Source organism: Entelurus aequoreus, linkage group LG09 (assembly GCF_033978785.1).
Source record: "Entelurus aequoreus isolate RoL-2023_Sb linkage group LG09, RoL_Eaeq_v1.1, whole genome shotgun sequence".
Lineage (NCBI taxonomy): Eukaryota > Metazoa > Chordata > Actinopteri > Syngnathiformes > Syngnathidae > Entelurus > Entelurus aequoreus.
In genome coordinates this window covers 42,227,738-42,241,679 of record NC_084739.1, presented here as the reverse complement: position 1 = coordinate 42,241,679, position 13,942 = coordinate 42,227,738, and the positions used below count along the sequence as shown (strand labels likewise).

The following is a 13,942-nucleotide window of genomic DNA, read 5'->3' as shown; positions in this document are numbered from 1 at the left end:
GGAGAGAAGAAAAGAAACGGCAGATCAACTGGTCTAAAAAAGGGGGGTCTATTTAAAGGCTAGATTATACAAATGAGTTTTAAGATGGGACTTAAATGCTTCTACTGAGGTAGCATCTCTAACTGTTACCGGGAGGGCATTCCAGAGTACTGGAGCCCGAATAGAAAACGCTCTATAGCCCGCAGACTTTTTTTTGGCTCTGGGAATCACTAATAAGCCGGAGTTCTTTGAACGCAGATTTCTTGTCGGGACATATGGTACAATACAATCGGCGAGATAGGCTGGAGCTAAACCGTGTAGTATTTTATACGTAAGTAGTAAAACCTTAAAGTCGCATCTTAAATGCACAGGAAGCCAGTGCAGGTGAGCCAGTATAGGCGTAATATGATCAAACTTTCTTGTTTTTGTCAAAAGCCTTGCAGCCGCATTTTGTACCAACTGTAATCTTTTAATGCTAGACATAGGGAGACCCGAAAATAATACGTTACAGTAATCGAGACGAGACATAACGAACGCATGAATAATGATCTCAGCGTCGCTAGTGGACAAGATGGAACGAATTTTAGCGATATTACGGAGATGAAAGAAGGCCGTTTTAGTAACACTCTTAATGTGTGACTCAAACGAGAGAGTTGGGTCGAAGATAATACCCAGATTCTTTACCGAGTCGCCTTGTGTAATTGTTTGGTTGTCAAATGTTAAGGTGGTATTATTAAATAGATGTTGGTGTCTAGCAGGACCGATAATCAGCATTTCCGTTTTCTTAGCGTTGAGTTGCAAAAAGTTAGCGGACATCCATTGTTTAATTTCATTAAGACACGCCTCCAGCTGACTACAATCCGGCGTGTTGGTCAGCTTTAGGGGCATGTAGAGTTGAGTGTCATCAGCATAACAGTGAAAGCTAACACCGTACTTGCGTATGATGTCACCCAACGGCAGCATGTAAATACTAAAGAGTGCAGGGCCAAGAACCGAACCCTGGGGAACTCCGCACGTTACCTTGTTATGGGAGACGCACTGCATCCTGTCAGCAAGATAAGAGTTAAACCAAGACAAGGCTAAGTCTGACATACCAATACGTGTTTTGATACGCTCTAATAAAATATTATGATCGACGGTATCGAAAGCGGCGCTAAGATCAAGAAGCAGCAACATAGATGACGCATCAGAATCCATCGTTAGCAATAGATCATTAGTCATTTTTGCGAGGGCTGTCTCCGTAGAGTGATTTGCCCTGAAACCGGATTGAAAAGGTTCACAGAGATTGTTAGTCACTAAGTGTTCATTTAGCTGCTGTGCAACAATTTTTTCGAGAATTTTGGAAATAAACGGAAGGTGGGAGACCGGTCGGTAGTTTACCATGAGGTCAGGATCGAGGTTAGGTCTTTTGAGCAGAGGATGAATAACCGTTTTTTTGAATGCTAGGGGAACAGTGCCGGAGGAAAGTGATAAGTTTATAATATTTAATACTGATGGACCTAATAATACAAACAGTTCCTTGATAAGTTTCCCAGGAAGTGGGTCAAGTAAACATGTTGTTTGTTTTATCCCACTTACACGCTGTAATAATTCCTCTAATGTTATTTCATCAAAAATAGAGAGACTATTTTGGAGGGCAGTGTCCGTCGTATATACAGTCGTATTTGTGTTAATAGAACCCAGTTGTAGCTGGGATGCGTTGTCTTTAATCTCCTTTCTAATGAGTTCAATTTTCTTATTAAAGAAATTCATAAAATCATCTGCCGAGTGGGTGGAGCTACTGGGAGGAGTCCCTTGTTGGGTTAGCGATGCTACTGTACTAAACAGAAATTTAGGATCGTTTTTGTTGAGGCGGATGAGATTTGAGTAGTATTTAGCTTTAGCTAAGGTAAGCATGCGTTTATAAGTTATTAAACTATCACTCCATGCTTGATGGAAAACCTCAAGTTTAGTCGCGCGCCATTTGCGTTCCAGTTTTCTACATGATAATTTATGAGCTCTAATTTCTTCTGTAAACCATGGGGTGCGCCTTTTAGGGGCCCTTTTTTGCTTTAGCGGTGCTATACTATCAATAATTTCGCGCAAGGTATCGTCAAAGTTGTTAGTGAGGTTATCAATAGAGCCGACATAATTTGGGAATGGTGCCATTACCGAAGGCAGTAGGTCAGCAAGAGTCATCGTTGTGGCAGCATTAATGTTGCGGCCGCTATAGCAGTTATTATTATTATTAGCTTGTTGACAATGAGTCAAAACTTCAAATTTTATAAGGTAATGATCGGACATTACTTTAGTATATGGAAGTATCATAACTTTGGAGGTGGTGACACCCCTGACAAGCACTAGATCTATTGTATTACCGTTGCGATGCGTGGGTTCATGTATTATTTGTGTAAGACCACAGCTATCAATTATGGTTTGGAGCGCCACGCACTGAGGGTCCGATGGGGTATTCATATGGATATTAAAGTCCCCCATTATGATTATATTGTCGGCGTGCGTCACTAGATCAGCAACGAACTCTGAGAATTCACTGATAAAGTCCGAATAGGGCCCAGGGGGGCGGTAGATAACAGCCAGGTCGAGAGGTAGCGGTGTGACAGACCTCATAGTAAGCACCTCAAACGATTTATATTTATTATTTAGGTTAGGGGTAAGGTTGAAATTTTCATTGTATATTAGTGCGACACCCCCTCCCCTTTTAAGAGGACGGGCAACATGCGCATTCGTATAGTTAGGAGGAGATGCCTCATTGAGCGCAAAAAATTCGTCTGGTTTGAGCCAGGTTTCGCTAAGACCAATGACGTTAAGATTGTTGTCCCTAATGACCTCATTAACTAATAACGCGTTGGGAGACAATGATCTTATGTTTAAAAAGCCCATATTATAGGTATTGGGCTGTTTTGACGAGTTTTTGTTAAGATTATCCGTAGTGGCAATATTAACAATGTTGCGTTTATTATGCGTAGTGCACTTTAAATAGTTTCGACCATATCTAGGAATTGATATGACGGGAATTTTTCGATTGTTTGCTTGGTGCTGCAATAGACTGGACATATCATAATTTGCCACCTCAGTAGAATGCATGTCCACCTCTGACACAGACACAACAGAAAAAACATTATGTGAATTGTGTATTATTCTAAGAGAATTGCTATGCGTACATGGATTATCCAGCCTGGCGCTGGCTAGTTCTACCTTAACTGACTCCTCACCCGGACTAACAGACATTGTAATTGCCTGTGACCGGGCTTGCTCTAGTGTAGTCAGTCAAGTGAGACTTAAATAGTAGTCTATGTTTCTAGGCAGGATGATGGCACCTTCCTGGTTAGGGTGAAGGCCGTCTCTCATCAGCAAGCCTGGTTTGCCCCAGAAAGAGGGCCAGTTATCAATAAATGTTAGTCCCTGTTGCCTACAGAAGATAGACAGCCACTTGTTAAGCGAGACTAGTCTGCTATATTTCTCATCATTGCCTCTCGCAGGCAGGGGGCCAGAGACAATTACTCGATGCCTGGACATCTTTCTGGCGAGATCACAAGTCCTGGCTATGTTTCTCCTTGTAATCTCTGACTGTCTCATTCTAGTGTCATTGGAGCCAACGTGTACAACTATATTCGCATAATTAGTGGTGCGATTAGCCTGTCGTACGTGTTTACTAGGCCTGTTGCGAGTTAGCTCCCTAAGATTAGCTTCAATGTCAGGTACTCTGGCCCCGGGGATACACTTTACTGTGGCTGGTTTGCTAAGCTTTATGTTTCGGGTGATGGAGTCCCCTATGACTAAGGTGTGGTGCCCGGTAGACTGGGGTGTAGGACTAGCTAAAGAGCTAAATCTATTATGCGTCTCAACCGGTACACCGTAGCTTGTAGGCCGCTTAGGACTGCTACAAGCTGGGCTAGTTAGCTCGCTACAGCTAACGCTAGCAGATGTGTCCGCAACATCTAAAGTTACGACATTACTCTGCTCTAACTGGCGGACACGGCCCTCTAGCAGAGCCAACCTCTCCGTGAGTATGGTGCAAGACACGCAGGAAGCCATTACTCACAGTGTTTTCTGTCACCGAGTGAAGTTCCTGCTGTCCTCAGGGAAGTGGTCGCGGTCTGCGGGAGTAGCTTCCTACTTACCTTTTGACCGGCGCTGCCTTTCTCCGCGCTAGCTTAGCAGCTAGCTAGCTGAGGAAAGGGTGGTGGGACAGAGATCGGGTGATTTGCAAGTTAAATAGTACCACTAAATATGTTTGAGAAGTGATAAAGAAAGCTGTAGAACAATTAAAAGCACACAGATAGAGCGATACTTAGCCTTTTTCGCAACAGCGAACAGACGGCGAGCAGTCACGCACGGTGAACCGGAACCGGAGCTAAGTTTACAGTACTTAGGGAAAAAAAGGAGCGCTTGATTTGCTCACTTTAACCCATCTGCAGTACAGTGCTGGGCATCTCACCTCATTGGAGCATTTTTAAAATGTTTTTATTGAGGTAATTTTTTTACGTTATCGAATGTATCAATAGGATGTCATAATTTCTCATATTGTGCACCCTTGATTTATAGGCAAGGTTCGAGGCTTCTAAAAATACTTGTTGTCAGTTTCCTGATAGAGTGGCACCTCTGTTTTTATGCGACCCACTTTTTGTAAGATTTGTTTTTTGCAGAAAATGTTAGCCCTGATTTTTATATACCGTCTCGGTTATGCTATGACCAAACTTGGAGCTCTTTGCCCGCATATCAGTCAAGCTAAGAATTACATATTGATGACTCAATCTTTTGTTAAACTCACGCAGTGAATAATAACTGTGTTTGTAGCGTGTCTTTATTACAAACTGCTCTAATCTCCCCTCGGAAGTCATTCCCCCTCAGCTCTGCAGCCCACCAATGACATCATCACTGGTTGACTCTGTAGTTCCTAGCTAACTATCACAGTTACACCCCGAGTCTCTGTGCTTTTTTATTGAGTATGGCTGCAAAATAACACACCATGAATGCCAGCCTTTTGATGAAGAAGGTGAGAAACACTATTGAATTCAAGAAAGATTTCATGGCAAAGTACCATGTTTGCTTGTAAAACTATAATTATTTTGAAAAATGTGTTTTGTGTTAATAATTTCGGGTGTCTAGAACAGATTAATTGGATTTGCATTATTTTTTTTAATGGGAAAAATGGCTTCAGTTTTTGTACAATTTGATCGCGTCTGTTTTGAGTATATTACTAATGAAAACCAAGGTGCTGCCATATTTGTTTAACTTTTTTACCGTCCTCATAATTCAGTTGTCAAGGTGTTCAGCATGGCAGTGCACTGTAGATTTGAGCATTGTATGGCCAGGTCTCCTCCTAGCACCAATCGGCCACCCCCCTGTCGGTGACTTTATCGTTTTTCCACACAAAATAATGAAGGTCCCATAAAAAAGGGGAAATACAGCCCCTGCAATGAAAGCCAAGTATGAGGTGTAAAAATCAAATTAAATGACCTTTCACCCCAACATTTATTGATGGCTTTTAACGGCAGCAGGTGTTGTCACAGAGGATATTTGACAAGATGTAAATCAAAGCACAATTACAGGTGGCGGACAACTCACCAGGATGTTGAGAGGGACGGTTAGGGGCCGAACACCTCATATTCACGTTTTTTACCCCTCAACTCCCAGGCTTAACTATCACTGCCTGCCTGATTTAGGATCCGATTTCTCATTGGAGCAAAGTCAGAAATTCCAGCTCTTGACAGGGTAGTTTTTACCCAGACACTTCTTCATCTTCCCCCTGTGTGATATTGAGCTGCATCATCTCACATCACCTCCTCCACAACTTTCAAGGTCATTTCTGGTTGACAAACTACTGCTGGCTTTATAATGTCAAGAGGCCTTGAACCAATATAAGCTGATTTTTAAAGCACTTACTCGCCACAACAGCAGAGCGTTATGCTTAATTGACCCCGGATTAAATGTAGTGTGAAATGTTGGCATGCGGTCTTTTCCATTCACCTGAACGAATTACTCAACATTCACTTAACGTAGATAGCATGTACACACAGCCATATGCTACTCATCTGCTGTATTAACTCTTCCACCCACTTCATTTATTTATATTACACCCTATTTCTTTCAATCACTGTCCAACCTCTTATAATATGTGTGTAATGTAGCCAAGTATTTGTAGGCGGGTATAGGTACCAAGATAATTAGTTGATTGGATTTACTAATGCTGACAAAGTATACACAATTATGTATTTTAATACTATACACAGTATATATTCCTGAGAAATAATTGTTTTTGGGATAATTATTTTATTAGATACACATATCGGGGAAGAAAATAGTCTGCAAAATGTGCTCTGCAAATGACACTGCTTCTCAGGAGGGTGTAATACAAGACAGGGGTGTCAAACTTGTTTTTATTGAGGCCACATAATTATAGCGGCCTGAGATGGCCGCTTGTAACGTTAATTTGTTTGAATATACATGTATAACAGCCTCGTTAAACAATTTGCATGGGCAATCGTGTTTAATCATTACATTTCTTACAAAGAGATGTATCAATAACTTGCAATGAAATCGTAAGCCAAGGTGCCATAAAGATATTCAAGTTAGTGTTGTCCCGATACCGATATTTTGGTACCGGTACCAACATTTTTTCTATACTTTTCGGTACTTTTCTAAATAAAGGGGACCACAAAAAAATGCATTATTGGCTTTATTTTGACAACAAATCGTAGGGTACATTAAACATATGTTTCTTATTGCAAGTTTTGTCCTTAAATAAAATAGTGAACATAAAAGACAACGTGTCTTTAAGTAGTAAGTAAGCAAACAAAGGCTCCTAATTTAGTCTGCTGACATATGCAGTAACATATTGTGTCATTTTCCATTCTATTATTTTGTCAAAATTATTAAGGACAAGTGGTAGAAAATTAATTATTAATCTACTTGTTCATTTACTGTTAATATCTGCTTACTTTCTCTTTTAACATGTTCTATATACACTTCTGTTAAAATGTAATAATCACTTATTTGTCTGTTGTTTGATACTTTACATTAGTTTTGGATGATACCACAAATTTGGGTATCAATCTAATACCAAGTAGTTACAGGATCATACATTGGTCATATTCAAAGTCCTCATGTGTCCAGGGACATATTTCCTGAGTTTATAAACATAATATAACTTTGTTTAAAACAAAAGAAAATGTTGTGATGCCAAAAAATATTGACGTAATCATAGTAGTATCGACTAGATACGTGCCTGTACTTGGTATCATTACAGTGGATGCCAGGTGTAGATCTACCAATGGCGTTTGTTTACATTTTGATGCCGGTGAGCTACGGTGTGTAGTGAAGCATGTTTAGCTATTCCTCGTCCTGCAGGGATGATACTTGTAAGAAACTTACTTTATTTGTTGCCATGGAGGCGAGGATTAGTGATTTAGAACTCGCTAAAACACTGCCGACGGCGGATGGACGTTAGCCGCGAGCTAGCTAGCCATGTCTTAAAGCATCTCTTCATGAGGGTGTTTCAGTGTTATAACTTCACCTTTATCGTTAGTTTTTAAGCCAAAATGCGTCCGTTCTCCCTTTTCTGTCTACACACTGTGTCTGCTTGTAAGTACTCCGTAATTGTGCGCTGGCGAACATGCTCGTCTGCTTGAAAACCAGCAATGACACAATGTGATGACGACGAGGGCGCGGGGGGGTGCGGGGCCGGTACTTTTCAGAGGTGGTATAGTACCGAATATGATGCATTAGTATCGCGGTACTATACTAATACCGGTATACCGTACAACCCTAATTCAAGTATTTATTTTTGATAACAAAAAATGCTTGTAATATCAGATAAAATTCAAGTTCTTTGTGATGCATTTTTTTCTGTCTAAATTGAAAGGACAAACATTAACATAAACACACATGCTTTATTGATGCACATATGTGGCGGGCCAAATCTAGACCTAAGTCCTTGAGTGTGACACGTGTGATCTAAGAGAATGGAATATAGCTGAATAAAACCAGGGCTGTCAAATATATCAAGATAACTCATGTAATTAATCACAAAAAGGGCTCCTTAAACAACTGCCAGCATCTTCCAAATTTGGCGAAAAACTAGGGCAACACTGAGTCCAATTAGCAGATGTTCTGTTGTCATGATTCCAAATAGGTAGATGTCTTCAACGTCCTTGCCTAAAAGAATTGCCAGGTACACGACCCTCCACTTCTCCCAAGAGTCCACCGGCTGCCCATGAGCAACAAAGGTTCCGTCAGGACAGGCAGGTTGCCCTGTCGAGAAGATCTTGTCAGTTTCGTTGAGAGGAGAGTTGATCAATTCCCGTGTTTAGATTTTGGAGAGCAGTGCAAAAAGAGGCTTCAATAAAGTTAAAACAAGATGAGACAAAAAGCAAAAGCAGGCGAGGGTAGGGAAGTGTCCACCTTTGTTGAGAGCCAGACACAAAAAACGAGTAAAACATTTTTTGAAAAATCTTCCTGTGTGGACATTCTGACAATAACATTGCATTTGCGTTCAAATATTGGGCTCTCTAAAGGGAATTTTTGGAATTTTTCCAATCATTCACAATCATTATGACATTATTAGGGACGGCGTGGCGAAGTTGGTAGAGTGTCTGTGCCAGCAATCGGAGTGTTGCTGGTTACTGGGGTTCAATTCCCACCTTCTACCTTCCTAGTCACATTCGTTGTGTCCTTGGGCAAGACACTTCACCCTTTGCCTCTGATGGCTGCTGGTTAGCGCCTTGCATGGCAGCTCCCACCATCAGTGTGTGAATGTGTGTGTGAATGGGTGAATGTGGAAATACTGTCAAAGCGCTTTGAGTACCTTGAAGGTAGAAAAGCGCTATACAAGTATAACCCATTTATCATTTATTTATTATATTACATGGCGACGGATGGATTTGTTTAATGCGTTCTAAATATTAAATAAAGGTAAATAAAAGTCAGCTTACAGCGGAGCCAATGGGAGCTTCACTGTTTTGCCCATAAAATCAGATAAATAACCATTCAAAAAGTACCAACAAAATTCCATTTACATTTCGTGACTTGAATATTAAACAAGTATTAGTGATATTAATATTATAAGCGCTAACACAGACAAACTATTTATAGCGGTGCTGTGATCACTTCCTGTGTGCCGATGTTAACATCATCGACTGATCAGCTGCTTCCTCATTTCCCTGCTCAATGTAAGTTTATTGTAGATCATAAATCATCACCTGAAAAGCAAATGACTGTTGATATAATCCGATAATTTGGGACACATTGACCGCCATTTAGGTCCTGGAACTTGCGAGGACGACACGAAAAGCGCTTGTTCCTGTTACTACATTACATGTATTTTTACATCATTTATATAAAACCCTAATGGAGGTGTTTGAATGTTTTTAGGGGCTCTATATGCAGAAAGGCTTCCATAGGCTCCATTGTAAGCGGACTTTTGATCAAATTTATTTAATATTTACAATGCATTAAAAAAGATCCATCCGTCGTCATGTCTGTCATAATGGTTGGGAACGACAGGCAACATCCCCCCCAAAAAAGTGCAGTTCCCCTTTAAACTTATTTTGAATCATGCAAGCAAGTAATATCCTGTAAATAATCCAAATTCAAAAGTGTAAATAATCTGATCAAATGTGTGGATCATTTGACAGCACTAACGAAAACATTATTTAACATGAAGAAAATATATATTATTTTTTATTTCCGAAATTTGTGTCAGAGTGGCAAAGCTTGTCAACGTCAGGACTTGTAATTGACTCAAATAAAAAGGCACAACAAAAATAAAGTTGCAGCATAAAAACAAACAATGATGCATTATTATGTCTCCTAAAACTTTTCTTGACTAAGCCATTTTGAAGTAAACACAGTTCCAAATGGTCTCATGTACAAGCCCTAATGATCATTGATAGTTCTTTTATATATCTTATTGTGATCACGGTGTGTGCCTTAACATGTTGACTAGGTTTTGACATATGGACACACACACAGTGGATGGATGGTGGGACAGGGTGGACAGTGGAGCGTGGGGTTGCATCCCATGCTGTGCCATCCCTCATTCACAGTGTGTGAGTCTCTCCTATGACCCCCGCAGTGTGAGTTTGATGAATGCGGCGCATTTGCCCTTCTGAACCACACCGACTCCGACTGGGAGGCCCCACTGGCTGGAAGTAATGGGCACTGTTCTACATGGCTGACACATAATCACAAATACTAACACAGAGAGCGATCGCCAAGGGGCGTTTTGGACTCCAGCTGATATGTGTCTACGTGACAGTGATTTGAACTTCACACGCAGTCATAGGCACACAGCATACATGTGTCAGGGTAGGCGATATAGTTACCAGGCTTGTGCAAAATTAGGAATTTCAATTGAATACATTTTAAGAATATGAATTGAATTCACTCCACGCCACAAGTTAAATAAAGTCATTGTAATTCAGATATATTTGTTTACAGGAACAAATATGTGACTTGTGGAGTATTAAAAAAAATGTAACGGGGTAAGAAAACTCAAACACCCGACTAAAGTGTGAATTTTATCAAAATAGTTTTGTGGGTTTTTTAAGTTAATGCAATAATGCTGAGTTGAAACAATTTTTAGCTAGCTTTCCAATCAGCTAAACAGACTGAATAAGTCCACGGTGACATCTTTGTGAATTTAAGAAAGTGAAACAATCCAAGGAGAATGACATTTTGATTTAATAATACTAACAATGACACTTGTAAACGTGTTAGCATATTAGCTCATGCTAACGGCGCAAGCTTTATTACATGCACGTACAAATATGCATGAAAACACTCCTACAGACATCACACATGGAACAGTTTAGTAAGTATGAATTGTTTTAGTTATATTGTAAAACTTAAAAAATATTGCTTGAATGAAGAATCCACACATGTAGCAACGCCGTTGACGGCTAGAAGACCGAACGTCAGTTTTACCTCCAGTTTAAAGCACTATTCTAAACAGGCGGGATAGGCAGCACCGCAGTACCTGCAGTGATCAAACTCGTCCAAAAACAATAACACACCTAGTCAGTGTATTTGCATGTTTTTGTTTTTTTTACTTTTTGCATTCTGGCTGTCAGCGAAGAAAAATCCATAAATTAGCTGCACCGTTTTATAAGCCACAGTGTTCAAAGCACGGGGAAAAAGTAGGTGCTTACAGTCCGGAATTTACAGTATGTTAAAAGTGGAATTTAAATGTTGATGATATGCATTTATTGGAAAAAAAGAATGAATGTTATGACAAGCAGAACGTGTTCTTATTTCAAGTATTTTCCCTAAAATATGTGGATATAAAGGGTGTTTTATTCGATTACTTGATTAATCGAACAAACTGATCAATTAATTATTTGATTTCTGAAATAATAATGATGTGCCTTGCATTTGGCTGGCGACCAGTCTAAGGTATACCACGCCCGGAGTCATCTGGGATAGGCTCCAGCTAACCTGTGACCCTAAAGAGAATGAGCAGTATAGAAAATGGATGGATGGATGAAATAATTGACAGCTGCAGCCCTAATTGATAGTGTTGAAAATTTAAAAATGATCTGGGATACTTTCTATAGGTAAAATAAACTTCCGTCTGTGATTAATTGTGATTATCAGTTAATTGTAAATAAATATTTTAATCATTTGATAGCCCTATCTATTCTTTTACAAAATAAATGTATAGTACAGTTGGCATAAGCAGTAAGAAGAATATGTAAAATATATACCATTTCTGATGGATTTAAATGATTATATTTCATGAAAAAGTCTAATTTTAGGAAGAGGGGACATGCAACAGGTGCTACTTTTCCAGTGGCCAAGGTAGTTTAAACAGATCTTTTTATATGTATTTATTAACTATGCTATCAGGTCACTTTGTATTTTACAGTTAATTTTATCGCGCATTTATTTATACCAGGGGTGTCAAACGTACAGCCCGAGGGCCGGATGAATGAAAGAAACAGCTGTTCTAAATGTGTCCACTAGATGTCGCAATAGCAATTATTTGTATCTTTGTAGATGATGCTACATATGTACAAAATAAACCACATGATGTTAATACATCAGTCAAGGAAAATTATCAAACTACATAAATAAAATACTGTTATTTGATTTTGATATAATTTTTGTATCTTGATAGATTGCAAATGAACACCAATAAGTTGACTGAGGAACATTATCACATAATTTATTCAGAAAGTATAAATAACGACGAATAAAGATAGAATACTATTAACCGCAACATGTAAGTGTAAAAAAACAACAACAACATTATGATTTGTACAATTTCAGAATATGCTTGTTCTATTTTTAAGCTAAGAAAACAATCTGAAGTTGTCTTTATTTTTAAGTTATCATGCCGTGATTTTACCAGTCCGGTCCACTTGGGAGTTGATTTTTCTCCATGTGGCCCCCGATGTAAAATGAGTTTAACACCCCTGATTTATACAGTTAATTTCTTTGTAGGGCAGCATGGTGGTGCAGTGGTTAGCAGACATTTTTCTGTGTGGAGTTTGCATGTTCTCCCCGTGACGGCGTGGGTTCCCTCCGGGTTCCTCCCAACTCGAAAGACATGCACCTAGGGATTGGGTGATTGGCAACACTAAATTGGCCCCTATAGTGTGTGAATGTGAGTGTGAATGTTGTCTGTCTATCTGTGTTGGCGATTTGTCCAGGGTGTACCCCGCCTTACGTCCAAGTGCAGCAGGGATGGGCTCCAGTCCCCCAGACAAGGGACAAGCAGTAGAAAATGGATGGATGGATAGAATTTCCTCAGAACGCAAATGGTGCTGGTTCAGTGTAATGGCCTTTCTGCTTTCCAAAGACAGCTCCCAAATATTACCCATGTGCTCTTTTGATATCTCATCATGTAGCCTTCAGTGTTGCACAATATGTAATACACCAATGTAATGTCATTAATGCCAAGCTGCCTGTCTTGCTTCTCTCATAGGATCTGCAGACAGTACTGTTCTTGTCTTTTAAACATGTACGACAGCCCATTCTACCAATACAACTGACTGCCTCAGATCCATCCTGACGCCCTTCTTTCTGAGAGGAGAAGGCAGAGAGAGGCCCTCTAAGGGCTGCTGAGGGGACATCTATGTCTGTCTCTCAGGGAGGCGGTGATGCAGGTGTCATAGCTACCTGTTCATCTCCCAGATAATTAATGTGTACAAGAGGCTGCTAATTGCACTTTTCACTAATGATTTATGGGTTTTGTGAAAGGGGGTAAATTGGGGGACGCGTGTGTGTACGCTCTTGTGAGTGAGTACAGCTGGGTGAGGAGACATGATTAATGAAGAGTGTGTGGATGGACTGGCAGTGTGGAGAGAGACCCCCTTGTAGGCCATGGACACACGCACACACACACAATAACACACATGGTTTCAACCGCTGTAAATCTGTCCATCATTATGTGTTATTTGATTTTAATAATATATATCTTTTTTATATATATATATATATATGACATTTTAGTTTTAGACTTTCGTGCATTTTAGTAACTACAAGGATGCACGATCGATACAAAAATATCAAAAAACATATCTTAGACTTGTATAATTAGTCTCAAGTTAGCTCTTTCAAACTTGGACTTGGGCCTTTTTATGTGAGAGATTGGTTCTTTCCGTCGTCAAATTAAAAACCCCCCAAAAAAAGTGTCCAGATGTGTGATGGCGAGTGTCTCAACGTGTCAGCCGTGCAATCGTGCCCCGCCTTGTGTCCTGAGTCCGCTGGGATAGCCTCCGTGTCCCTGTGACCCTGCGCGGGATAAGCGATAGAGATAATGGATGGATAGTAATCAATCAAAGTGGTCAGCAGTGAATTGTGTTGTTATTGAGTAGTTGATGTCATTGCAGCTCTTCTATCAGAAAAATCTGTGAAAGATGAATATTGAACGTTGTCACTTATGTCTGTCAGGCTTACCGGCTGAAACTAAATTCTTCATATTGATGCATTTTCTATTGTTGTATTCATTTTACATGGG

The 13,942-nt window shown here is 39.9% G+C and overlaps 1 protein-coding gene across 2 annotated transcripts in view; it reads left to right on the top strand.

Annotated features, from left to right (window-relative positions):
- LOC133657447 (inositol polyphosphate-5-phosphatase A-like) overlaps positions 1-13,942 on the top strand; it is a 441,346-nt gene that overhangs the window by 355,359 nt on the left and 72,045 nt on the right. The window lies entirely within an intron of this gene.